Source organism: Tenrec ecaudatus, chromosome 14 (genome assembly GCF_050624435.1).
Source record: "Tenrec ecaudatus isolate mTenEca1 chromosome 14, mTenEca1.hap1, whole genome shotgun sequence".
NCBI classification, from domain to species: domain Eukaryota; kingdom Metazoa; phylum Chordata; class Mammalia; order Afrosoricida; family Tenrecidae; genus Tenrec; species Tenrec ecaudatus.
In genome coordinates this window covers 39,378,101-39,404,030 of record NC_134543.1, presented here as the reverse complement: position 1 = coordinate 39,404,030, position 25,930 = coordinate 39,378,101, and the positions used below count along the sequence as shown (strand labels likewise).

The window sequence follows — 25,930 nt, the reverse complement described above, 5'->3', positions numbered from 1 at the left end:
GTTTTAAAAGGAAAGGAGTTATTAGTTATTATTATTACTTAAAACTAAAAAAATGTCTAGTTAATAGGAATTCTCCAAATCATGGGCAGGATCACTTGCTCCCAGATAACTTTGTCTCAGAGTAATGATCATAAAGCCTGTTGGGAAAAGATTGACTTGTAGTAGGAACCAGTTTTCTTTGAACAGAAGATGCCTTCTAACTAATTCTAAAAATGCCCCTCAAGACCTTCTCAAATTTTAATGAGTATATGTGTCACTTGAGAATCTTGTTCAAATGTAGAATGTGATATGTAGTTTTCTGGATGAGGTCTGATATTCTGCACTTCTAGAAAAAAAGTCCCAAAGGAAGCTAAAACGCTAATGATGATCACGGGTCAGCCTTTGCAGCTGAAGAGTCAATCCAGTCCCTCACAGCATTTAAATTTTATTCAAGAGCCATAAATCTGTATGTACAAACAAATGTCAGTTTTTTAAAATGGAACTTTAAACAGAGCTCAAAACTTGAAGTTGCTAATTCATAATATTTGTATTTTTCTTTCCCAAGGCATTCTTGATCACATTAATAAAATATAATCTTTTATTCAGTTTCTCTCCTTTAAGATCTTTTCTTTGCTTCTCCTGAACCCACTCATCTTTCCTTTTGTCTTTATAAACCTAAAATTTTAAAGATTCTAGGTACTTCCCTTTTGTCTGGTAAAACTTACAAGAATGTCTCCCTTATTTTGAAATTCATGTTATTGATAGGAAGATAATTGGTCTCTTAATCAGATGAGGTATAAGGGCCAAAATAACGGTTAAGGGCCCTGGGGGATTTCCATAGGATATAAAAGCTCAGTTTTAGGATCCTAGACAAAGCATTTTCATTTGCATATAGAGACACAAACATCCATATTTGAATATTTATAGAAGATAATCTGTCAAAATTACCGTTACTTTCGTTTACCAAGCCTAGCTGATTGCTGCAGTTGGATGGTAGTTGAATTTTAGATGAGGAACTATAAATATGTTCTGGTTTGGTACATGCTTTTTGTCCTTTGGAGTTGTTAAATATTGCCTTCTTCCCGCCCCCCCCCCACCCCACCCTCCTTCCCACTATAAAATCCTTTTGTATTACCTGACTTTTCTGTTTTTTTCTCCAGAGGTGGAGATATAGGGGTGGGGTTAAAGCAAAAGTAGGATAATCATAAAGGTGATGTGTTCTTGTTTGTTTGTTTTTTTTAAACTCAAAAAACCTAATCCGGCTTCAGGAATTATTTAACTAGTTTAACTACTTATCCAGCCATTCAGAGGCTCCTGAGAAGAAAGGCCTAATGATCGACTGCAAGAAGGTCATAGCCAGGAACACCCAGGGGAGCACACTTTTACACACACAACATTGCCATGCTTGTAACTGACTCAACAGTCAATGATTTGCTGTTCTTTTTTATTCTCTCTTTCTCCTTTTATTGCTTCGAGGGAGCTGGTTCATGAGAATAAAAAATAATTGGGAAATATTTCTAAAATCCATGTTTTCTACCACATTGGTATTCTATAAATATGTTCCGTTCATGTTACAAACAAAAAAATGTGTTCTTCTAGATAATTAACTTTTTTCCTTGTCATTGGAATATTTGGCTAATTTTAGTGGCTCAGATTCAAGCAATTACTTTATTCTGGAAATGCTATGTAGTTTCATATATAATATATATCATAGAAATAAGACAGTATTGTGTTAGGCAGGGTTCTCTAGAGAGACAAGACCAGGACACTTTATATATATCAGAAATGGGGTATTCTAACTTCACATGGGGAGAGAGAATCACTAGCAATATCAATCTAAGACTGAAATGTATGAGGTGGAGGTCATACACACCTTGTGGTAGTTACGGAATTTCATATCAACTTGATAAACAAGTATAGGAATGGAGTCTAGCCTGTCCATCAGGTCACAGACTGATGATGCCTCCTGTGGGTGTGGCCTTCTCATGAGGATTCTGGGAACTTCTTCTCTTTCTCCCTGGAGGTGGGCTACATTCTCCTCTGCTTAACCTTCCTGCTGAGGAGATACACTTGGGGAGCTGGAGGATTCATGTGGAGACCCACGCCAGTGTTGAGATACTTCCACTGCCAATGGATCAACAAGACTTTTTACCTGCCAGCCTGTGATCTTCCTGTATCAATATCATTGCATCTTATGTGTGAGTCTGAAGAGGAATTTATGGGCTAGTATTGGACATATGGGCTAATATTGGATTTATGGACTTGATGTGGACTGGACTGGGATGTTTTCTCAATATACAATTGCTCTTTGATATAAAGATCTCTGTTATACATACCTGAGTGTCTCTGGATTAGTTTTTCATGTCAGCCTTGACTAACACACACCTCTACCCTCCAGCTTTTTACCAGTTGTGACATCTGCCGCCCCTTTGCCAGGTTTTTGATGATTCGTTGCCACAGTCACACAACTCACAGACCCTACTCATAGTTATAGGATTTTTGGGGAAGTAACAGGTTACAATTCAGGATCATGTACAACTTCTTAAGTAAGCCCACAGATAGGCTTCTCTTCCTTTACTTCTCTTTAAGCCCCTTGACCCGTCAGCCTGGCCATTATCTTTCTTGGGCAAGTATTGCACAGCTCTTTAGCTCTGACATTAGGCACCCAGGGGCATCTCACTGTGCCAGTACACCTTGGTTCATAGACACTCAGTTTTCTTGCTCCCATGGATTAGCACGCCCAGCATAGCCACCACACTCATGCTTGTCTCCTATTTCTGCTGCTGTTATTTCTTCACTTCTGTGTCTCACTCTGTTTCCTGTATTAGAACTCATCCTCTCTGTCTCCTGGTAGTAAGAGGCACTGTGTGGACTCTGTGTGAAGGTCCCCTCTTTATGCTGTAGAATTGGCTCTCTTTCAAGCCTCAACAACAATAGCAAGTACAACAACAAAAATAACAAAATACCAAACCTGCTGTCATAACTTTATTCTGACTCATAGTGACCCTATAGAACTAAGTGAAACTCCTTTTGGGTTTCCAGGTCTGTACGGGAACAGAAATCCTTAACTCTCTTCCATGGAATGTCCAATGGGTTCAAAATGCTGACTTTGCAGTTAACAGCCCAACTTGTAACTCACCAGTGCTCTCAAGTCTAGTGACTGACAAAACAGCCAATTCCCTTATTAGGGCTACAGATGCCTTATTTTTCCATAGTCTTATTCTCACAAGGATGCCATGCGCTTGATTTGCAGTGATCAAGCAGTAATCCTTTTGATGGCCCAAAGAACCTTATTTGCATAATTTCACTCATTCATTTAGTGGGAGTTAGAAGGCCATTGTGAGAAAGGCTGTGTAAAAATGATCCATCACACTCCACAGGAATATATTTTATATGAAGTAATTTGGAACTTTCCTTGTATAGCATTCTTATCTTTCACAAGCATATTAGGTTTCCCTTTTCCATTTTCATTTGGGAACCTTTTTTTCTGTAGATTAATTTTCTTTCTAGGAGCTTTTATAAAATATTTTCCTTGTTAACACATGGTTATCTTTTCCAATTGTTTTTAAAAAAATTATCTCCAAATAATTTTCCATGCACCTCTCCCTAATACTTAATTATCTCCCTCAAAAGCCTTACTTGTCCTGTTAGGTTTCTCTCCTCAGGGTGAAGAGTAAGATTATTAATAATTCTTTCAGATGTTATTCTAGCTCTAAAATTTATAATAATTCACAATCTATTCACTGTTTAAAGGGTTCAGGATGGTTCTTGTATCTAATGGATCAGATAGGGAAATAGTAAGTAATCAAGTAAATTTCATATGTATTTAAAGTGAAGCTATACTATTAACATGCTTCTTTGAGTTTGGCTGTTTTGATATTTTTATTATGTTTGGAGACTTAGTTTATGAAAATGCTGTAAAATTTATGAAGATGAATAAAATTATTATTTCACTTTGTTTAACCAGCATCCTTTTGGTTATATAGGTTGAAACTTGGCTGAATAAAATATAAGCTGAACAGTTTAAACAATATAAAAAGTAACGAGCTTCTTTTTAGTATGATTTGGAAAAAAAAACAAGCCTAGCTACACAGTCATATCTTTCTGTGATAACTATAAACAACACTATACACTGAGACAACTATTTTCCTAAATATTAATTTTGTTAATGGTTAATTTTACAATTATAGCAAATGTTGGGAATTAGTATTCAAATGCCAATATTCACTTAAAACATTTAACGTTCTACTTTTTTTTTCTCAAGAGAAAAAATTAGCAACAAAAAATTGCTTAAAAGATATTATTTTAGAAATTCAACAGATTTTGTTATTTTGACAGTTGAACATGAATAATCAAGTGAATTGCAATATATTTAATACTTGATTATGGAACCTGAGTAAGTGGTCATTTAGAAAACATGAATAGGCTTTAGAAAGTTCATGGGAAAATTCCATCATCTTTTTTTATATCATTTTATTGGGGGCTCTTACAGCTCTTATCACAATCCATACATATTTCCATTGTGTCAAGCACATTTATATCTTTGTTGCCATCATCATTTTCAAAATACTTTTTTTTTAATTTGAGTCCTTGGTATCAGGTCATTTCTCCCCCTCCCCTTATTTCCCCTCCCCTCTCTTCCTCCCTCATGAACCTTTGATAATTAATAAAAAATTTTTTTCATGTCTTACACCAAATGCTCCATTATCTTTTAATTCCAATTTCCACGAGCATTTTGAAGCCCCTTTGTTTCTTCCCACTTCCATCAATTTGATTCCCATTCACAGTAACTCCGTATAGGGTTTCCGAGACTATAAATCTTCATAGGAGCAGACAGCCTCATCTTTCTGCCACAGTGGTTGGGGGGTTGAGCTGCCAGCTTTGCCCTAGCATCCTAATGCTTATGCTAGTTTGCAAACATGATATGTAAGATCTAAATGATACCGGCAACACCCTCTGTTTTCACAAGCTTTCATTTCTTTAGAAAGAATTGGCCATGTGACAGTGGACGGGCAGGTTATGAAGTCAAAGGATTTATTTTCCACTTGAAATCGCTGTCTCTGGAAGGAACATAAGAGTCCGTGTATAGCACAGAAAAAGGAGCTCTGGTGGCATAACTCTGGGTCACATGTTCAGCTGCTACTCCGAAAGCCAGCAGTTTGAACCTGTCACTGGCCTGAAAGAAGAGAGACAAGACTCTCTCCCCCTGTTAAAATGCACGGCCTTGGAAACCCCTCTGCTCCTGTAGTGTCACTATCAGTTGGAAGTGACTGGATGGCATTAGGATTGGCTCTGTATTAGGAGTCCTGGTGCTGGTGGGTGCAATGTGGACGGATCATCTCAAGTGTTTTTATGTAAATACCTATGATTTAAAAAAAAAAAAAAGGAAAAAGTTGCCAGTAGGTAAATTCTGACTCATAATGATTTTGGAAGATCGAGTGGAATTGCCCCACAGGATTTCCAAGGCTGTAATTGGGTGGGAAGCATGGGTCTGCTAACTGTATATTTGTCAGTTCAAAGCTATCAGCTGCTCCTCAGGAGAAGCTGATTTACTCCCATAAAAACCCATAGCCTCAGAAACCCTATCGAGAGTGGCCATGAGTCGTCCGTGACACTAAAAATTATGTTGGAAGATTAAGGTCAAGGCTCTTCATTGACTCATGTTAAAATGAGTTCTTAGTTAAATTAATATTATTGTTGAGTTCAACTATGTGTTAAATCAATATTAATTTCTTTGACATAATCATGGCAAAGAAATTAATATATGTGCTTGACACTGTGTTGAAGAATTGCAGAATGATGAACTATGGGGCTTGTACTTTTAAAGAATATTACTGTTCTTTGCATTTCAGTTTGATTTCTATCGATGTGAATCACTTTTGAAATATTAGCAGTGAAGTATTATTGACTTTATAGTTTGTAGCAGTTCTGCCAACTTTTGATAGATTCATGTGTAGATTTCATTGTCTTGGAGTGGATGCTGTAATTTTAGTATTAGCTTATATATTTCTTTTTTTCTGAAAAAGAAATTAGGATTTATTTTCACATTTAAAGTGAACACAAATAAGTATTCCAGAGATGTTTCACATACAAGTCAGTAGACTGATTAAAACCAAGCTTCAGTGTACACCATTTATTTCTTGGAAAACACATGGCACACATGCAGGCTGCTTCCAGCACAGGAATTCACAGTGACAGCGCCGCTCACATTGGGTCTGTTTCCACCACCACAACGGCTCTCACAAATCACAACAGCAGTTTCATATCTGCCAAGAGGGAGGAAGGGAGGGCGGGCCTCGGCTGTAGGGACCTTCACAAAGCCCAGAAAATCTGCCTCTAAAGCCAAGCCACCAAATCCAGGTCCCGCCCTGGCTTGATGTACGATCACAGTTTTCATGTTTAGTTAATTTCACCTATATTATTCTAAACAGGAAGATGAAATCAAACATCTATTTCAGCCCTTGTTTGGCAACCGGCTTTCCCTTTGATCAAGGAAAAGGCAAAAATCTTCCCTGTTATGCCAATGGTGCCACCACAGCTGAAAGCCTAGTTGAACTTGGGCCAGGCTATCGAAGCCACTGCTTGCCAAGGGGTGGAGGGGCCCTCCTGGCTGCATGGGCCTATAAGAATGGGCCATGAGGAAGGTGGGCACTGGGGAGGCAGAGGGCTGTTATTCCTGAGAGGCCTGCCGCAAGCTCACGGTGGTGGTTGAGCAAGCAGGAATTCACTCTCAGGCTCTTCACGGAGACCCCAAAGCCATTACCCAGGTGAGTACACACTCCTGCACGGCTGCTACCATCCTGGCACGTCTGGCGCCAGGTTAGCTCAGCTGGCCACGGTCTGTGATGACAATCTTCTTGGATGTCTTCCCGTTCTTGGAGCCAAAAGATTCTATTTTCTTCACAACGTCCATGCCCTCTTTGACGTGACCGAATACAACGTGATTGCCATCCAGCCAGTCTGTCTCGATCGTGTAAATAAAGAACTGGGAGCCATTGGTGCTTGGGCCAGCATTCGCCATGGACAGGACACCTGCTCCCACATGTTTCAGCGTGAAGTTCTCATCAGGCAAGCCGCTCCCATAAATGGACTTTCCACCTGTGCCATTGTGGTTGGTGATGTCACCTGCCTGGCACATGAAGGAGGGAATCACCCTGTGGAAAGTTGAGCCTTTGTAGCCAAAACCTTTCTCACCAGTACACAGAGCTCTGAAGTTTTCTGCAGTCTTTGGCACGACATCTGCTTTTAGCTCCAGCACCACGTGGCCGAGCGGCTGCCCGTCAGCGCCTGTGTCCAGGTACACAAGCCGGTTCCCGGAGGAGGGCGAAGGCTGGGGGCGCGAGCTGGCCGAGCCAGCGGGGGCCGCAGCACAGCGCCAGCATCGCGGGCGCGAGTCCGGCAGGAGGCTGACCCAGGGAGGAGGGCAGGCGACCCCGGGGACCGCACGAGCCCAGAAGGCCCAGTTGCCAGCTTATATATTTCTTAAGCTTAGGAAATAGTTTAGTATTCAGTTTGCTAATCACATTTCAAAGTTTTCAGTGATTGTAGTTAATGTTTCTCTTCCTTATTAACTTCTTGCTAACTGTCCTACGAGTGGTGTGCAAAGTAGAAACCAGTCCTTGTATTTATAGTCCTTGCTTCAAAGGAAAAGTATAAAACAATGAAATCTGAATCGCAAGAACCTGAAGTACACATGAGCTTCTGTTGGGAAAATAGAGATGAATTAATGTGTTGAGGAAAGACTTACAGATTTGTTGATTTTGGAATGTATGTGGATAAAAGACATATATTTAAGTGTTGTAAGCCAAAGGGTTTTCAGATTGTGTTTAAAATGCACTAAAGATATTATTGAAGTCAAAATGGCCTTTTTAGCTTATTTTTATATTAGTTTAAGTAAATCAGAAATTCGTTATTACACTTTGGTAATTTTTTCAATTATTAATCTTATTAATTTAATGCTAAGTACTATTAAATTTTATGATTTTACTTTTGTAAACTGATATTTGTAGGTGTAATATTTATAAAGCAATGTGAACCTTTTAAAAGTAACTCTTTTAAAAAATAATTACATAATTTTCTTGTGGGCTTGTACAACTCTTATCACAATGCATACATACATCCATGTGTCAAGCACTTTTGTATATTTGTTTCCCTCATCATTCTCAAAACATTTGCTTTCTACTTGAGCCCTTGGTATTAGCTCCTCATTTCTCCCCCTTTCCCTTTCCCCCTCCCCCATGAACCCTTGATAATTTATAAATTAAGATTTTGTCTTATCTTACACCATCCAGCGTCTCCCTTCACCCACTTCTCTGCTCTCTGTCCTCCAGGGAGGAGGTTATATGTATATTCTTGTAATCTGTTCCCCCTTTCTCCCTCACCTTCTGTCCACCCTCTTCTCAGTATCGCTACTCACACCACTGGTCCTGAGGGGTTCATCTGCCCTGTATTCCCTGTGTTTCCAGTTCCTATCTGTACCAGTATATATCCTCCTGTCCAGCTGGATTTGTAAGGTAGAATGGGGATCATGATAGTGGGGGAGGGCGAAGAAGCATTCAAGAACTAGAGGAAAATTGTATGTTTCACCATCATAAAGTAATTTATGCTAATCTATTATGTATATTTTATCAGTTAAAAGTTTTTGAACTTTTAAAATTCTATTTAAATATACTAAATAGAGAGCTATATTTTCAGTGATATTAAATATTTATTGAATATCTATTGGACATTCTAAGTATTTAGGATACAAATTGTTAAAAGATAATATACTTTTTGAAGACTTTTAGACCTAATATAAATGATGAGGTATTTTTACAGAATGAACACAATATCTGGTAGTGTATGCTTTTGAAGCTGAAGAGATGTCCAAAATCTCATTCAAACCAGTATAATGTATTATCAGTATTTCTGCATGCTATTTTAATCAATTAAGTGGAGAAACACTCAAAACATGGCTATAATCAACATAGCAATATTCCATGCTATACTATTCATGTATAAATTCACTTTCCTCTTTTATAATCTATTCTCAACATAACTGCTGGAAAGAGCACATTAAAACTGAAGTCAGATCATGACTTGCCACCTCTAAAAAGTCTCCTCCAATGACAACATGCTTAGTTAGAGTGGCTTATATTTCTTTTCTCTAATTCTTACTTTAACTCTCTGACCTCATTTCCTATCCCAACCCTCATCTTGGAATGGCTAATTCTTGTAAATACATTTCTTTATATGCAAACTTGCTTAAATGTAAATGAGGTACAGGTAGGACAACCTACATATATTTCACCTTTCTAAGTTTGTGATTCTAATTTCTTTATTATAAAACTAAACCAAACTCATGTCAATTCCAATTTATCATGGCTCTGTAGGACACAGTAGAATTGCTTCATAGAGTTCCCACTGCGACAAATCTTTATGTTGTCAGACAGCCACATCTTTCTCTGCTGGAGTGACTTCGGAGTACAAACTTTTGGTTAGCCGCTCAACACTTAACCACCAGTGCTACTTTAATCTTTATTGAAAAACAAAAAACACACCAAACCCATTGCCATGGAGTTGATTCGGATCTAGGGGCCCTGTCGCATAGAGTAGACCTAGCCCATAGGGTATCAAAGGCTATAATCTTCAGGGAAGCAGGCAGCCACATCTTTCTCCTGCAGATGGCTACTGGGCTCCAACCACTTACCTCTCAGAAGCTGAGTGCTTGACTGCTACACCACCCGGGCTCTTCTCTAATCTTTATGTTGTCCGCCTTCTTCAAATGAAAGAAAACACAGAACAGGTATCTGTAGCGCTTTCACAGAGGATTTGTTTCTTAGGGTTTCAACGCCAAAACTTGACTGGAGTAAAAATACCCTGGTAGGTTTTAGTGTTCCACTGGTCTCTTATTATTATTCTTTCAGAATGTTTTTAATTTTTTTCCAAGAAAAAGCAAAGTAAGTTTTTACTAAATTCAGTAAGAACTTTTCAGTTTAATTAGGTTTCTAGGAATTTTTTTGTCTATGAGTTTACAGTTTAAAACTGGTGTGTTAGTCTGGGTGGACTAAAGAAACAAATTCATAGACACTCATGTGTATAAGAAAGGGCTTTATATACGACTGAATATTAAGAAAACGTCTCAGCCCAGTCCAGATCAAGTCCATAAGTCTGATATTAGCCCATATGTCCGATACCAATGTATAAAGTCCTCTTCAGACTCACAAAACACATGCAATGATGCTGAATGCAGGAAGATCACAGGCCAGTGGGTGGAAAGTCTTATGGATCCAGTGGCAGTGGAAGCATCTCAGCGCTGGCGTGGGTCTCCACATAGCTCTTCTGGCTCCAGAGCTTGGGCATAGCTCCTATGTGTCTTCTCAACAGGAGTGTCTGGCAGGGAGTGAGCATGTGTCTCCCCTCCAGTGAGCGATTTATCTCCTTAGTGCCTCCAAATGAGGTCATCAAGCTGCAACCTGATTGACAGGCTAAACTCCACCCCTTCACTCTTAAGTCTCAAATTTGACAACAGATTACGTAATTTCCACAACTGGAATACTAAAATGAAGTTATTCTTATCCTCTCTGAGCTCTAAATGTTAGAGGGTTCACAGGGGCGCATTCAACTAGCTGTTCCTGTTTACATTTCCTTTGGGTGATATTTTGATGATCCAAAAGAACTTTTCATTACATTTGAGCACAACACCCAACACTTATTTCCCTCCCTCCCTCCCTACTTTTCTGGTATTCTTCTACTCGGTTCTGCCACTAAGTAAACCTGAATTGTGAGTGCTTAACGACATTTGGCAGGCTTATTGCCCTGTAGGATCTTTGGCCCTAAGGGTTCTTCTTTATAGCCTTTATCCTCGGAATCTGGTGATTCCGCACACCTCTTGAGAATAAGACCGTGGCTTTATTTTTGTGTAATATTTAGTATGCCTTGGGCCTTGTACAGAATAAAATATTTTCTGAAGTTATGAATCTGGGAAAAATGAAAACAAAAGTAATTTCCCTCTTCAGAGTTAAAAATGAGGTAATTGCAGAAGTGAGGAAGGATGAATGAATGAGGATGATCATCTGTTCATTCAACACTTAACTGAAGGTCTACTTCATACCAGACACTCAACCACTAACTAAAGTAAGCCCAGCTCTCACACTCATGGCATTTTGATAACCTAAAGCAGCGAGTGACACATAATAGGCACAAACATTTGACAAAATAAATGTTTGAATTGTGGAGAATGGATCTGGGCATGGGCATCTTAGTGAAGCAGTAGGGAATATCACATCCATTGTCTCAGAAGTATTTCATTTGAAAAACAATGGAAGTAACCAAATATCTAAATAGAGAAGATAGTTGAGTAAATTATCATGGCACACAGATTATACGGTGGGGAGAAGCCTTTAAATATAATGACGTTCGGCAAGATATGACAAAATAACGATGTATAAATTACCAAGGGCATATGAGGGAGGGGGGAATGGGGAGGGAGGGGGAAAAAAAAAGAGGACCTGATGCAAGAGGCTTAAGTGGAGAGCAAATGCCTTGAGAATGATTGGGGCAGGGAATGTATGGATGTGCTTTATACAATTGATGTATGTATATGTATGGATTGTGGTAAGAGTTGTATGAGTCCCTAATAAAATGTAAAAGAAGAAAAGAGAAAAAAATGATTAGGGCAAAGACTGTACAGATGTGCTTTATACAATTGATGTATGTATATGTATGAACTGTGAAAAGAATTGTATGAGCCCCAATAAATTGTTAAAATAAAAAAAAATATAATGACGTTCAGTGTGATGGAGGGCTCTTCACTTCAGGTCGGATAAAATTGTCAAAGGAAGGGGACGAGATTAGTGGCTGCCATGCAACGTTATGATGATGTTCCCCCCAGACAGGTAAACATCATTGTCAGAGTTATGAGGGATACTGATGGGAAAGACACGTCAGGAGAGGGGAAAGGGAGCAGACACATCTGGGAGAAGACAAGTGTATGTCTATTAGCAAAAGGAGAGGACCAACCTCCAAGTGGGGAAGGAAATGACTAACAATACTTTTAAGGACCCTAAGTATGGGGTATCTCTGGTAATAAGCATCTAATAAGCTACATTGGCTCGAGTTTCTGAACACATCCTGTGTACCTAGGCCAAGTACCTAGAACACTTGGGCATTGAATCCTGGATCTTCAATGCAATCCTGGCATACAACACGGTCCAAAGGCCACACCAGAGGGATCTGATGTGGAAACTCCACTAGGTGAATTGGAGTCTACTGTAAGCACACCTGTAATCTTGAGGATTTAAAACTGAAATTACATGATGCTTGAAGAAGCAGAAGACAGCTATACCAAGAGTATTGAACTGTCTGTCGGTAGACAGACAAACATTGACTTAGTACATCAATGTCCTACTTCTTGTATTACAACATATATTATTCCAACAGACTTGTGGATTGACATTGTCAGTGAATATTATTGTAAATTTTGCCTGACTGGTGTGTTAGTCTGGATGGATTAGAGAAACAAATTCATAGACACTCATGTCTAAGAAAGAGCTTTATATGCAAGAGCAATTGACTATTGAGAAAATGTCCCAGCTCAGTCCAGATCAAGTCCATAAGTCCAATATTAGCACATATGCCCGATATCAAATACACTGGTCCAATATCCCACCCCAATTACCAGGGACTAATCAATGACAATATTAATGGAAGATCTTCATCCATTTATGATAAGACTTCTGTAAATTAAGACAGAGGTCTCTAAGGGGAAGCTAAAGGCAAATAAAATATATGGATCCAGGAATGAGTTTGGGCCTTGTACTAAATCCTAGCTTCAATCTAAGAACAATTAAGTTCCTCCAGGAAACTCTGCCTGATACCCTCATGAAGGGAACACAGAAAATATGGGTGCTATAGCAAAGTATGGTGAAGAAATTAGATGGTGCCCAGCTATCAGACAGAATAGCATTTAGGGTCTTAAAGGCTTGTTTCCAAACAAGCACCCATCTAAATGAAATGTCAACTAAGTCCACATGGATGAAGCATATTAACATCAATGACCCAAGAATTGTAAATTAAACAATCCAAAGCTGAAGGAGGGAATAATATCAGAGCCTAAGTTGTGAGATTCTGGTTTGGAGAAGGCCGTGGATGACAGTGGAAGCCCAAGATACATTTGTGAGATCTACATAGGAAACACACCTCTGGTGATTTCCCTCTCTCTCTATAAAGGAGGGATAGGAATAAACTGATTACCAAACAGTATTGGAGAGATGACTATAGGAGATCAAAATGATAAACCTAACTTGAATGGTTAAAACTTTGTCATATGATCCCACGCTGATATACATTGGGCCTAATATGGTCTTCAACATTTTCTGTGTCTCCTCTGTGTGCCTGCCCCACCCTTCAATATTGGGGTTTATTTCTGATGTATTTTGTCACTGTAGGTAACCCTGTTGAATTTTTGTTATATGATATGCAGGATTGATGAACCTATGGTATACTCATAGAATAGGGTATATGAAATGATACCTTTAATGTAAGATTATTTTACATTATAATTAAAATGCTTGGAGAGATGGTAGACAAATATTTATGATGAGTGATTCTTTCTAGTAGGTCAATTTTAAGTTTTGGGGAAAATTGATTACTTAAATTTAATATTCTCCTTTATCCAATATACTTTCTGTATTAATATCATTGTCCATGGAAGAAAATTATATCTACTTTAAGGAATTTACATGCTGTTTCTGAAAGAATATATTTTATACAAGGTAGTTAATAGTTAAAATTTACCTTTAATATTCAGATGGTATAATTTTAGAATGAACAGTAACTTCTTTCTTGTGTGCAGTGGTTTTATTTGAAAGTATTTTGGAGTATGTCCCTGTAGTTAAGTGATAGGGGAAAAATGATGAACCTTTTTTATTTGAAAAGTTAGTTTTAGTTAAAAGTAGTTACTGTACTTAGGTGTACTTTAGGTAGATGTGTAACTGCTCAAATGTAGTTATTAGGTTTTGCAAAATGGTTATTTGCTTGAGTTTCAAAAGATTGGTGGGTTTAACCCATCCAAAACCACCTGGGAAGGACTCAAATAGAAAGTAAATGTTTAGAAAATGATGATGGCAATATATGTACAAATAGAAAGTAAATGGATAGAAAATGATGATGACAACATATGTACAAATATGCTTGATACAATTGATGTATGGAATGTTATAAGAGCTGTAAGAGCCCCCAATAAAATGATTTAAAAAATAAAAATAAAAGAAAACCACTTGGGAAGGCAAGCCTGGTTATTCGGTTCAGAAAGGCCACAGCATTGAAAACCCGGTGTACCAGTTATCTCTACACATAGGGCTGACATGTGTTGGAATCAGCTCTGTGGCAAGTAGTAGCAACAACATTAATAGATATTAGATTGAGTTGTGATTTTTATCTGGAGATTTGTTTTAGTTCCCTACTTTATGTGATAAGACTGTTAAACCAACCAATGTTGACTCATAGCAACTCGCTAGGACAGAGTAGAACTGACCATAGGGTTTCCTAGGCTGAAAGTATTTTGGAAAGAGCCTTGATGATTCAGTGGTTAAACTCTTTCCTACCAACTGAAGCAGAACGGTTAGTGGTTCGAATCCACCAGCCACTCCTCAGGAGGAAAACTTGACAGTCTGGTTCAGTAAAGATTAGTCTTGGAAACTGTAGGACAGTTAGTTCTCTTCTGCCCAGTAGGGTCCTAGGAGTTGGAATCCTCTTTATGGCAATGGGTTTGGGTTTTTTGTTGTTCCTTGAATGTTTATGGAAGCAAACTGATTCATGTTTCTTCCATCATGCAGCTAGCTGGTGGATTTTAACTGTTGACTTTTTGGTTAGAACCTTAATGCTTAGCTACTCTGCCATCAAGACTCCTTCTTCTGACTATGTTGTTAGAGGCTGTGAAGTTGGTTCTGACTCATAGTGCTACCGTATGCACAACAGAACGGAAGAGTGTCTGGTCTTACACTGTCCCCACAATTGTTATATTGGAGCCCTTTGTTGTAGTCACTGTTGGCAATCCATCTTGTTGAGCGTCTTCTCTGTTTTTGCTGTCCTTTTACTTTACCCAGTGTGATGTCCTTTTGCAGGAACTGATCTCTCCTGACAACATCCCTGAGGCATGAGTTCATCCAAAGTACATGAGATGAAGTCTTAACATCTTCGCGTCTAAGGAGCATTCTGGTTGTATTTCTTCCAAGACTGATTTGTTTGTTCTTCTGGTGGCCCATGGTATGTATGATTGTAGATTTCTTTAATTAGGGATAAGAAGATATAATTTTTGAGAGTCCTAGGTATAGTTTGTTACTATTGTAAGGTTTTATTAAATTATTACTTCGTGATTCTATTTCCTTAATTTCTTTCACTTACTTGATTTTATAAGGAAAAATTAATGAACTTACACAATATATGTTTCATTCTACATATAGATTACTCACAGCAAACTCATATTATTAGAAATATTCTCACAACAACATTTGTTATCCTCTAAGAGATCATGTTGACTCTAGTTTTTGGAGTTTCAAGTAATATATTATTGAAGTTGAATATTTCTATTTTTAAATGTCTTTTTTCAGAAATTGAACTATTGTAACAATTAACATTGCTAGGGTAAACAATAAAAGCATTAGTTCTTTTATAAAGTTCCATGTGCCAGATTTTAGAGCCCTTGTTATTATGATACAGCAAAAATGGAACAATGATTTTTTCCTAAATTATCTGTAAGATGCTATACATACATACATCAGATTATAATACATTAGAGCAGTGGTTCTCAACCTTCCTAATGCCGCGACCCTTTAATTCAGTTCCTCATGTTCTGGTGACCTCCAACCATGAAATTATTTTCAATGCTACTTCATAACTATAATTTTGCTACTGTTATGAATTATAATGTAAATGTTTGATATGCACGATTTATTTTCATTGTTACAAATATAACACAATGAAAGCATAGTGATTCATCACAAAACAATATATAATCATATATTATAAAATATTTACTTGTAATTACAAATAAATGAAATTTTTTCTGGAAGCATGGTATAGCATGGGTAACAGTCTTCACGTTGGGCATTTTTATGTGGGCATATCTGTCTGTAGGAGCACCCACCTGGAGATGGACAGGGGAGTGATATCTTGGTTCCCAAGACCATGGGAAATATATGTTTTATGATGGTTTTAGGCCCTAAGGGGACCCCTGTGAAAGGGTCGTTCAATTCCCAAAGGGGTTACGACCCACAGATTGAGAACCACTGCAGTAGCAATGATATTAAATCTCTTGTTTTTCTTGATTCGGTTTGAACTCATTTTTTAAGGTAAGGTAGTTGATAACCTGAAGAGTAAGTTGTTTTGCTGACTTACAGTATAAAATTATGAATCTTTTAGTAATAGATATTCTATTATAAATGCTTTAAAGGTTTAAAAAATAATTAATAAGAAACTAATTCTAGACCAGTAGAAGCAATTGCCTAAATTTATGTCATATACAATATAGGTGTAATACCTTGTATAATATTTTGCATTGTTATTTGAAGGCATGTATACTGATAAAACCATTACATATGTCTCAGCTCATAACCCTAGTCTACGTGAAGTTACGGAATGTTTTATCTTTTCATATGCTCATCGTACTTAATAGTTTCTTTTATTGAACTTACTTATTGCATTTATTCAGGACTATGTGATATAGCAGTGAGAAAAATAGGAAAAGTATCTAAAGGAGCTTCTATTTTAAGTGGAGATATCAAACATATAGTCACAGGTGATGATCAGTATTCGAGAGAAAAATGTATTAGCGAAGGTGATAGGGGAGTAAGAAGCATACATTTTTACACAGAATAATCAGTGAAGGTTTTTATATTGAATAGTAAAAATAATAGTTGAGCAAAGACTTGAATTTGATGAAGGCAGAGGTGTGGGGATATTTGGGATGGGTGTGCTCTAGATAAGTAATAAAGCCCTGTTTGGCTTCTTTTATTTAGAAGCATATCATGAAATTAATTGAGCAATTATTTGTTTAATATTTACTTTCCTGGGAGAATCCTTAAGCTCGATGAGCGGGAATAGAGATAATTTCTATGTTGCCTGTCCTTATTCGTCAGCACCCAATACAAAGCCAACAAACACATGGTTCCCCAAACCCCACTGCTGTGGATTCCGTTTCATAGATACACTGGAGAACATGGCAGAACTGTTCCACAGCGTTTCCAAGGTTCTAAATATTGTCGGAAGTAGACTGTTAATTTTCTCCTGTGGAATGGGCGATGGGTTGGAACTGCTGACTTAGTTTAGCTACCCAAGCTCAATCCACTGTGCTACCAGCGCTCTTTACACACATGCAAGGCAATGGATAAACATCACTGATACAGAAGAATTTTGGAGGAACGTAAACAACCTTTTTTTATAAGTCGACACTGCTAGAATCGTTTGAGCTATAAAAATCTTTCTGTGGCATCTACCAGCACTTTCTCTATTGCTGGGCATTGGAAAAGGAGAGCTTTTAGTAAGAGTGATTGTTCAAAGGCATAGTACTTGTCTTCTTGGATGGCGAGCTTTTTAGCTTTTGCGCTAACACCAGTTTGTTGATAGTGGATCCATTTACTTTAGATGTCTAGACATAGGAAGATACTTGTGCTATGGAAGTCTTCCCTATAGTAAATTTGGAAGTCAAATTTGTATCTGATTGTGGGGTTGAAATTTCTATTTGATGCTTGTTGTGTTTATGACCCACCCCACCTCTTCATGTTTCAGTATACTGGTCTTAGAACAGAGACTATTATTTCCAGTCCGATATTCTTTACTCATAAACATTTTCTCTTGCATTCCCATGTTTTCATTATGCTAGTACACTATGCTAATTCAGACTATGATTTTCCTCTGTTTAGAGACCTGTGATCCAGAACATAGCACTTTGGCAGCAGATGCACATACGTTCCATAAACTCATAGTTAGCCTGTATTAAAGTTTCATACGACTGATTCCAAGAATATTTGATGCTGATTCCAAGAATATTTGAGCATCAGGAATGGTATACCAAATTAAATTGATAAGATATGTCCCAAACTGGTTAACTTTGGACAGGGCAGTGAAACCTTATCACCTTTGGTGTTAGCTTTCCTAGTATACAACGAAATCATTACAATTTAGCTCTTATGCAAGTCAATTTTTAACTCTAGACCTCTAAATTGTCAGTACCTTTATAAATTGTCAAGTTGTCCAAGAAAATCAGAGTTGACTAAAGTAATTTTTAGAAAATACTCTTAAAATATTTTTCTGTCCAGTTAATGCCTATTCCCATTTCAGAATAGAACTGCTGGTTTTAGAGTTTGGAATATTTTATTTTTATTACTGTATTTATTTTATTGCCTAATGAGAACTCCCATCATTTGGTAGCTGTGTTTACTTTGGCAAGTTATTTCATGATAGTTATCTTCATGTAAAATAGGGACTATGAGGTAGAATGATATTACATGAAATAATGTTCGTGAAAGCATCCTACACACGGTGTTTAACATGTAAGTTCTAATACTGGCTTATCTTCTTTTTAGACGCATCTTTCATTTATTTGAAAATACTGCTTCTCCTCTCACTTTTGTTAACCGAATCCTCCATACTGTTGGCACTCTATTACAGGTAGAACACTGACAAAAAAGCAGGTCCATGTCTGACCCAGGGGCTTTATATGCTGAGATGGGAGTGCCCATTTAAAAAAGATGAGGATCAAATTGTGGAAGAAGGGGCAAAGTAATTAGAGAAGTGTCAGAGAAGAGAAACACATTCTAAAACTGTGAACCTAAATCTGCAATTTTCAATGATCAATAATACACAATGAGCTTTTGCAATTGTTTTATTGAGGTATAATTTAAATAACAAAGCTCATTCATTTTAAGCATAAATTACAGTGAATTGTAGTACATTTATACAATTGTGTAGCTCTGATTGTAATTCATAATATCTTCAGCAACCCAGAACAGTCCCTCTTAATCCCTGCTCCCACTCCCAGCCTCGGGCAACCACTGATCTGCTTTCTGTGTGTTCAGTTTTGCAGTTTTCAGAAATTTCATATAAATAGAATCAGATGACATGAAGTCACTTACATCTGGCTTTTTTACTTAGTATAATGTTTTTGAGGTTCATTCTTATTGTTTGATCTTAACAGCCTCCCCCCTCATTTTTACTCTTTTCTTACTAGTATTACATCATAATGGTGTAGAACTATCTTACCGACTCATCATTAGGTGTTTTGGTTTTTAATACTGATAAACATGAAGTACAGTGCTTTGTGTGTGCATCTATTTTTATTTCTGCTGGGTAGATACTGACGAATGGAATGGCTGAGCTGATGACAACCACACATTTTTAAACGACTACCACACAGTTTCTCAAAAGCTGCTGTACCATTCTATATTGCCACAAGTAATCATTACTATCTTACCTTTTCAGAACACTCTCATATATCACTGCAACCTGTCTTCATATATGTTAAAAGATGTCATGTGATATAAGTTCCAATATATGAAAATAATGAATCTATAAGAGGTAGAAAGTAAAATAGCTTTTGAAGATAGCAAAATTTTAATGAACGGTGACTTTTTAATGGACTTTGAGAATTCATTACAATGACCACATAGAACTCAGAGACAAAACTCACAATTATAGGGGTTTACAAGGGAAATTAGCAGGTTCCCATAAGTCAAGATCATTAAGCAGTAAGGCTAGAGTCGATGGCCCCCAGCAATGCCTCCTCTCAGCCAGCAGCAAGGTTTCTCTGATCTTCAGCCTCTCAACTACAAGGTCTCTTGGCTTCTGCCCTGTGGAACAGGGAGTTCCCCTCTCACTGCCTCACAGACCCATCATCTTGAAACACTTCTCTGGCCGGTGGTCTCCTGGTCTCCATTTCACAGTCTAAGTGCTTCAGGTTTTGGCCTCTAAAGACCTCAAGCGTGCCCTACTGATCTCTCTTTATCCTGCTAATGATCTCCCTTGCTTCTGAGATACCTCTCATACATAGAGGAATGACTTTTATGGAGGTGTGGTTTTGTCTTTCCATACACCCATCCCCCAAGGAAACTAAGGGTGGTGACTTGGTTCAGACCCTCTAGTAAGGTGGAGACTCAGATACATATCACCTTAACCCTGTCCGTTAGCCTAGGTGAAAACTCCCTATAAAATGGAATTATGAGCACAAGCATAGAGGCTAGAATTTATAATGTACTATGTAAAGCATTATGTCAAGAAGGGCCAAACTAATAGACTGGTTTCAGTGATAGTAACCTGTGGGACATGAAATTGTACTGCTGTACATATAATACAATTGCTAAGAAAAAGTGAAAGACAAAAAGGAGTCATTATTTTATTTTGAGAAAATCCATTTGATTTTAAGTAGTTATTCTTTCCAGCTCCATTAACTGGCATATATGTATATGTATACATATTAGTTTATGACATGCTGAGCATGTTCTTCCCGTTTGGTTTTCTTCTTCTAGGTTTTTACACATTTCATATAATATTTGGCTTTGTCTTCTCAAGCTGCCCTTTGAAATTTTTGTTTATCTCTTTGACTTCATAACTTCTTCCTTTTAGCTACTCTGATTACGAGCAAGTTTCAGGGTCCCTTCTGATACCATTTTGATTTTTTTCTTTCTTTAGTCATGAATGATAGGCTTCATGCCTTCATACAGCCTAGCAGATATTCTGTCATTAGTGGTCAGTGCATCAGACTTGTTCCAGAGATGTTCTTGAAATTCAGGAGGAGACTCAAGGTCTTCTGAGCGGTAGAGCGCTATGGGGTTCAGGGATGGGGGACAATGGTGGCTTTGATGTAGAATTTTTTCCTCTCATTTAGGAGACTTGGGTTTGATTTCCTGGTAATACAGCACACGTTTAGCATTATAGCCTCTCATGGTGATATAATGCTGAGTAAATTTCAGTGGAACATCCAGACTAAGGTGAACTAGAAGTAAAGTCTTGGCAGTCCACCTCAGAAAAGGAGTCAGTGAAAACCTTATGGGTCACTGTGGTCCAATCTGCAACCAGTCATGGGGTGGGGCTAGTCTGGGCAGTATTTTGTTCTGTTTTGCCTGCAACACCATGAGTTTGGGCCCACAAACCAACAGGAAGTGATACCAGGAGCATAGGAAGAAAATCCCCTAACATAGCCCTTTTGGATAATTTTGGTATTCTATACCAAAGCTCAACAGTCATTAGTTTCGTGAAGATTGTTACATTATGAATCCTGCAAAAATGTCAGTGATCTATTGGTATTTCTCTATTTTTGCCTTCTCTTGGATTAGTTGAGCATTTTAAAAATTCTGTTTTATTTTACTTTTGTGCTTATTTTATTTTAAATGATTGCCCCTCAGTTTGTAGTGTGTGTTTTGTTCAAAGTTCTTTTATCTCAACACATGTATTATGTGATTGTGTTGTCTTCATGATGAATGGAGAAAAGATTGAGCAAGGATTTCATCTTGCTTAGATCCACAATCACTGCTCATGGAAGCAGCAGTCAGGAGATCAAAAGATGTGCCATACTGGGTAAATCTGCTGCACAAGACCTCTTTAGAGTATGGAAAAGCAAGGAGGTCACTTTGAGCACTAAGGTGCACCTGACTCAGGCTGTGATATTTTCTTTTTTTTTTTTTTTAAATTTTAACAATTTATTGGGGCTCATACAATTCTTTTCACAGTTCATACATATACATACATCAATTGTATAAAGCACATCTGTACAGTCTTTGCCCTATTCATTTTTTTCTCTTTTCTTCTTTTTTTTTTAATTGTTCTGCAATTTATTTCTTTTTTTTAATTTTTTTTTTACATTTTATTACGGGCTCATACAACTCTTATCACAATCCATACATATACATACATCAATTGTATAAAGCACATCCGAACATTCTTTGCCCTAATCATTTTCAAAGCATTTGCTCTCCACTTAAGCCCTTTGCATCAGGTCCTCTTCTTTTCTTTTTTTTTAATTTTAACAATTTATTGGGGCTCATACAATTCTTATCACAGTTCATACATATACATACATCAATTGTATAAAGCACATCTGTACAGTCTTTGCCCTAATCATTTTTTTCTCCTCTTTTCTTCTTTTACATTTTATTAGGGACTCAAACAACTCTTACCACAATCCATACATATACATACATCAATTGTATAAAGCACATCCATACATTCCCTGCCCCAATCATTCTCAAGGCATTTGCTCTCCACTTAAGCCCCTTGCATCAGGTCCTCTTTTTTTTCCCCTCCTCCCTCCCCCTTCCCCCCTCCCTCATATGCCCTTGGTAATTTATACATCGTTGTTTTGTCATATCTTGCCCTATCCGGAGTCTCCCTTCCCCCCTTCTCTGCTGTCCCTCTCCCAGGGAAGAGGTCACATGTGGATCCTTGTAATCAGTTCCCCCTTTCCAACCCACTCACCCTCCACTCTCCCAGCATCGTCCCTCACACCCTTGGTCCTGAAGGTATCATCCACCCTGGATTCCCTGTACCTCCAACCCTCATATGCACCAGTGTAGGCTGTGATATTTTCAATCACCTCATACACATGGCTATAGAGTAAGGAAGACCAAAGAAGATGGATGTACTTGAATTATGATGCTGGTGAAGAATCTTGAAAGTACCGTGGATTGACAAAAGGACAAACAAGTCTGTCTTGGAAGAATTCTGGCTGGCGTGCTCCTTCGGGGCAAGGGTGGTGAGAGATCATCTTACATACTTTGGACATCTTATCAGGAGAGACCAGTTCTCGGAGAAGAACATCATGATTGGTGTAGGGGCTGTGAAAGAGGAAGAGCCTTCATAAGACAGGTTGGCTCAATGGCTGCAACAATGGGCTCAACATAAGAACAATTAAGAGGATGGTGCAGGACTGAGCAATGTTTCTTTCTGTTTTGCGTATGGCAGCTTTTGAGTCAGAACTGATTCGATGACACTTATCAGCATTGTCTTCTGGCCACTATGGTTCCAGTTCTTGGATTAGTTATCTGTGATGGTATACTTTTCCAGGTTCTCTCTCTCTCTCTCTCTCTCTCTCTCTCTCTCTCTCTCTCTCTCTCTCTCTCTCTCTCTCTCTCTCTCTCTCTCTCTCTCTCTCTCATTTTATTTAGGTGTCTCTGTGTGGATCTCTTGGAGTTTATCTTACTTCGAGTTTTGTTGAGATTCTTGGATATGTGCATCAATGTTTTTCATCAGATTTGGGAAGCTTCAAATATTCGTTCTGTTTTTTGCTCCCCTCTGCGATTATGATCATATGTGTGTTGGTGTACTTGATGGTGTAGTGGCCCTTGAGCTGTATTCTTTCTTTGTTGTTGTTGTTCTTTTTCTTCCTGTTCCTTAGAGCGAATAATCTCAATCAAACTATCATCAGAGTGCTATTATTTCTTCTACTTGCTCAAATATACTGTTATTCCCCTGTATTAAAATTTTCATATCATTTATTACTATTTATAGCTCTAGAATTTCTATTTTATGTTTAAAATATTAATACATTTTATTTCATAAAGTAGTTTTAGGTTTACTAAAGAATCGAGCAAAAAGTGCAGAGTATCTGCATATATACCTCTTCTCCCTCACCCACCGTTTATTATTAGCAGTAGTATGGCATCTTTGTTATAATTATTAAGTAATATCAATTATTAACAAACATCCATAGTCTACTCTGGGATCTACTTTATGTTGTTTAGTCTTTGGGTTTTGACAGATATACCATGTCCTGTATCTGTGTTCCAGTGTTAGAATAGTCTCACTTCCCTAAACATCCGCATATCCCTGCTCAATTCACCCTTTTCTTCTTTCCTCCGACTCTTTGGCAGCCATTGCTTCCTTTCTGTTTATGTAACTTTGCTTTTTCTGGAATGTTACACAATTAGAAGGATACTGTTTGTAGCTTTTCACGTTGGTTTTGTTTGCTTAACAATATCCATTTAAGTATTTTCTTTTCAAATCAGTGCTGACCTGGTTCGATCTGGTTCATTCACAGCCAACAAACTAAAATCAGAACAGATCTAAGTGTTTAAACAGAATATTGATTATGATGGGAAAAATTACGGTTAAAGACCTGGAATGGAAGACTTGAAAGAAGTGCAGTAAGCTCTTTGAAAAACCTGATGCGTGTGTGGTATTAGGCTACTTCCAGGACCATGGAGAGCGACACACTCAAGCCATGTGGTCCACTGCCATCTTTGAGTGGAGCCCTGTGGCCAAGCAGCACACATTCTTCCCCTGTTTTCTAAGAAGACTTGTAATTTTTCCTATTTTAGTGTTCCAGTTCACCACATTTTAGGAATTCGAGTCTTACTTGGTATTGATGGCATCATGACTTCATCATTCATGACCATACTCAAATGAACTATCTCAGGCTCTGCTTCATGATTCATGTCTTTTTATCATTCATAAGACAAAAAGCTAGTAAAACACTATATTCATTTATAAATAAAATGCTAGTAAAACACTCTGATTTCTCTCTTCATTCTCTTAACAGTATCTTTTGTAGAGCAGAAGTTTTTATTTAGTTCAGTCCAGTTTATAAAGTTTCTTAAATGGACCATGATTTTGATGGTGTATGTAATAGAATAAAAACAAACTCAAAATGTCATCTTCTGGAATGTTATAGTTTTGTGTTTTAAATTTAGTTCATGCCCCATTTGAGTTAATTTTTGTGAAAAGTGACAGGCGGTGTCAATCTTTATCTTTTATTTTTTTTGCGTGTGGTTGTCCAATTAGTCCAGCACCGTTTTTGAAATGCCTTCATTTTTTTCAATTAAATTGCCTTTCCTCCTTTGTCACTGATCAGTTGTGTTACATTGAACTGCCACTACCTCCTACCTCATGCTCTTGTACACTGTAACTTTTTAAGTCTTGATGTTGAATAGTTTTAGTCCTGTGACTTTTTTTTAAGCATTGTTTTTGGTATTCTGTGTCTTTTACCTTTTCATGTAAAATTTGTAAAATGTTTGTCAATACTCACCAATAACCTGCTGGTTTCCTGACTAGGGTTGTGTTGTATCTTGAATCCGTGGATTGAATTGGAGGGAACTGACATTGTAACAATATGGAGTTTACCATTCTTGAACATACGAAACACCTGTCAACATATTCACTTCTCTTTTAATTGTTTTCATCAGAACGTTGTAGTTTTCCTCATATAACTCATATACCTATTTTGCTTGATTTATATCCATCTGTTTTCTTTTGGGGGCCCTTGGGGGGTAACCAATGTTTTTGTGTTTTTCTAGAGTAGACTTGAAAAACCTTTACTCTTGTGCTTTCTTAGCTTTATTATCATTACTAAGGTAGAAATCTTGAATTTAAGTAATTCCTGGTTTTGTGTAAGGTGTCCTCTGACAACTTTTGGATACCCAATAATTTTTTCCCTGGAAAACTGCATGGGTCTCAGAATTCAGTTAATTTAAGCTATTTCATTCCTCATGTCTTCCCTTTCTCTTTTCTCTAATTAGTTTTCTCACTTTGGGGGCTTTTATCATTAAACAAATCCTGTTGTCTCAATTTTGCCAAACTTTTCATAAGTCCCATCACTCCAAGTAAAAAATGCCATGGAATTTTATTTGCGTGTTTTCTCAGTAGTCCTTAAAGTTCCTTTAGGAAATAAATCCAAGCAATAATTGGCTAAGTCATTTTCAGGAATGAGTGAGTTTCAGTTTCCTGACGTCCAGTATCACATACATCTCTTCCTTAGTTTTCTGTTGATTTGCATTTCGATACTGGTTATGGGTTGTATTCCCCTTTCACTGGTGAAAGAAGACATCTCTGAGCACTTTTAAAATAAAAACAATGTTCTATTCATATCAAATTGTATTGCAATTCTAGCCTTTGTAAAAATGGTGTAATTTTTTAACTGTGTAATTTTATATTTTGTAAATTAAATTTGCTTTAGTAACAATATTTGTTATTTTTCCACTATAGC

The 25,930-nt window shown here is 37.5% G+C and overlaps 1 protein-coding gene and 1 pseudogene across 7 annotated transcripts in view; one reads left to right on the top strand and one right to left on the bottom strand.

Annotated features, from left to right (window-relative positions):
• The window catches only part of FUT8 (fucosyltransferase 8), a 286,681-nt gene that overhangs the window by 76,390 nt on the left and 184,361 nt on the right, over positions 1 to 25,930 (top strand). For all 7 annotated transcript variants that reach the window (XM_075532154.1, XM_075532149.1, XM_075532155.1 and 4 more), the window contains one exon: positions 15,084 to 15,225. The gene's annotated coding sequence lies outside the window, so the exon portion shown is untranslated. The remainder of the gene's footprint in view (positions 1 to 15,083; positions 15,226 to 25,930) is intronic.
• LOC142426556 (peptidyl-prolyl cis-trans isomerase F, mitochondrial pseudogene) lies at positions 6,800 to 24,383 on the bottom strand (annotated as a pseudogene).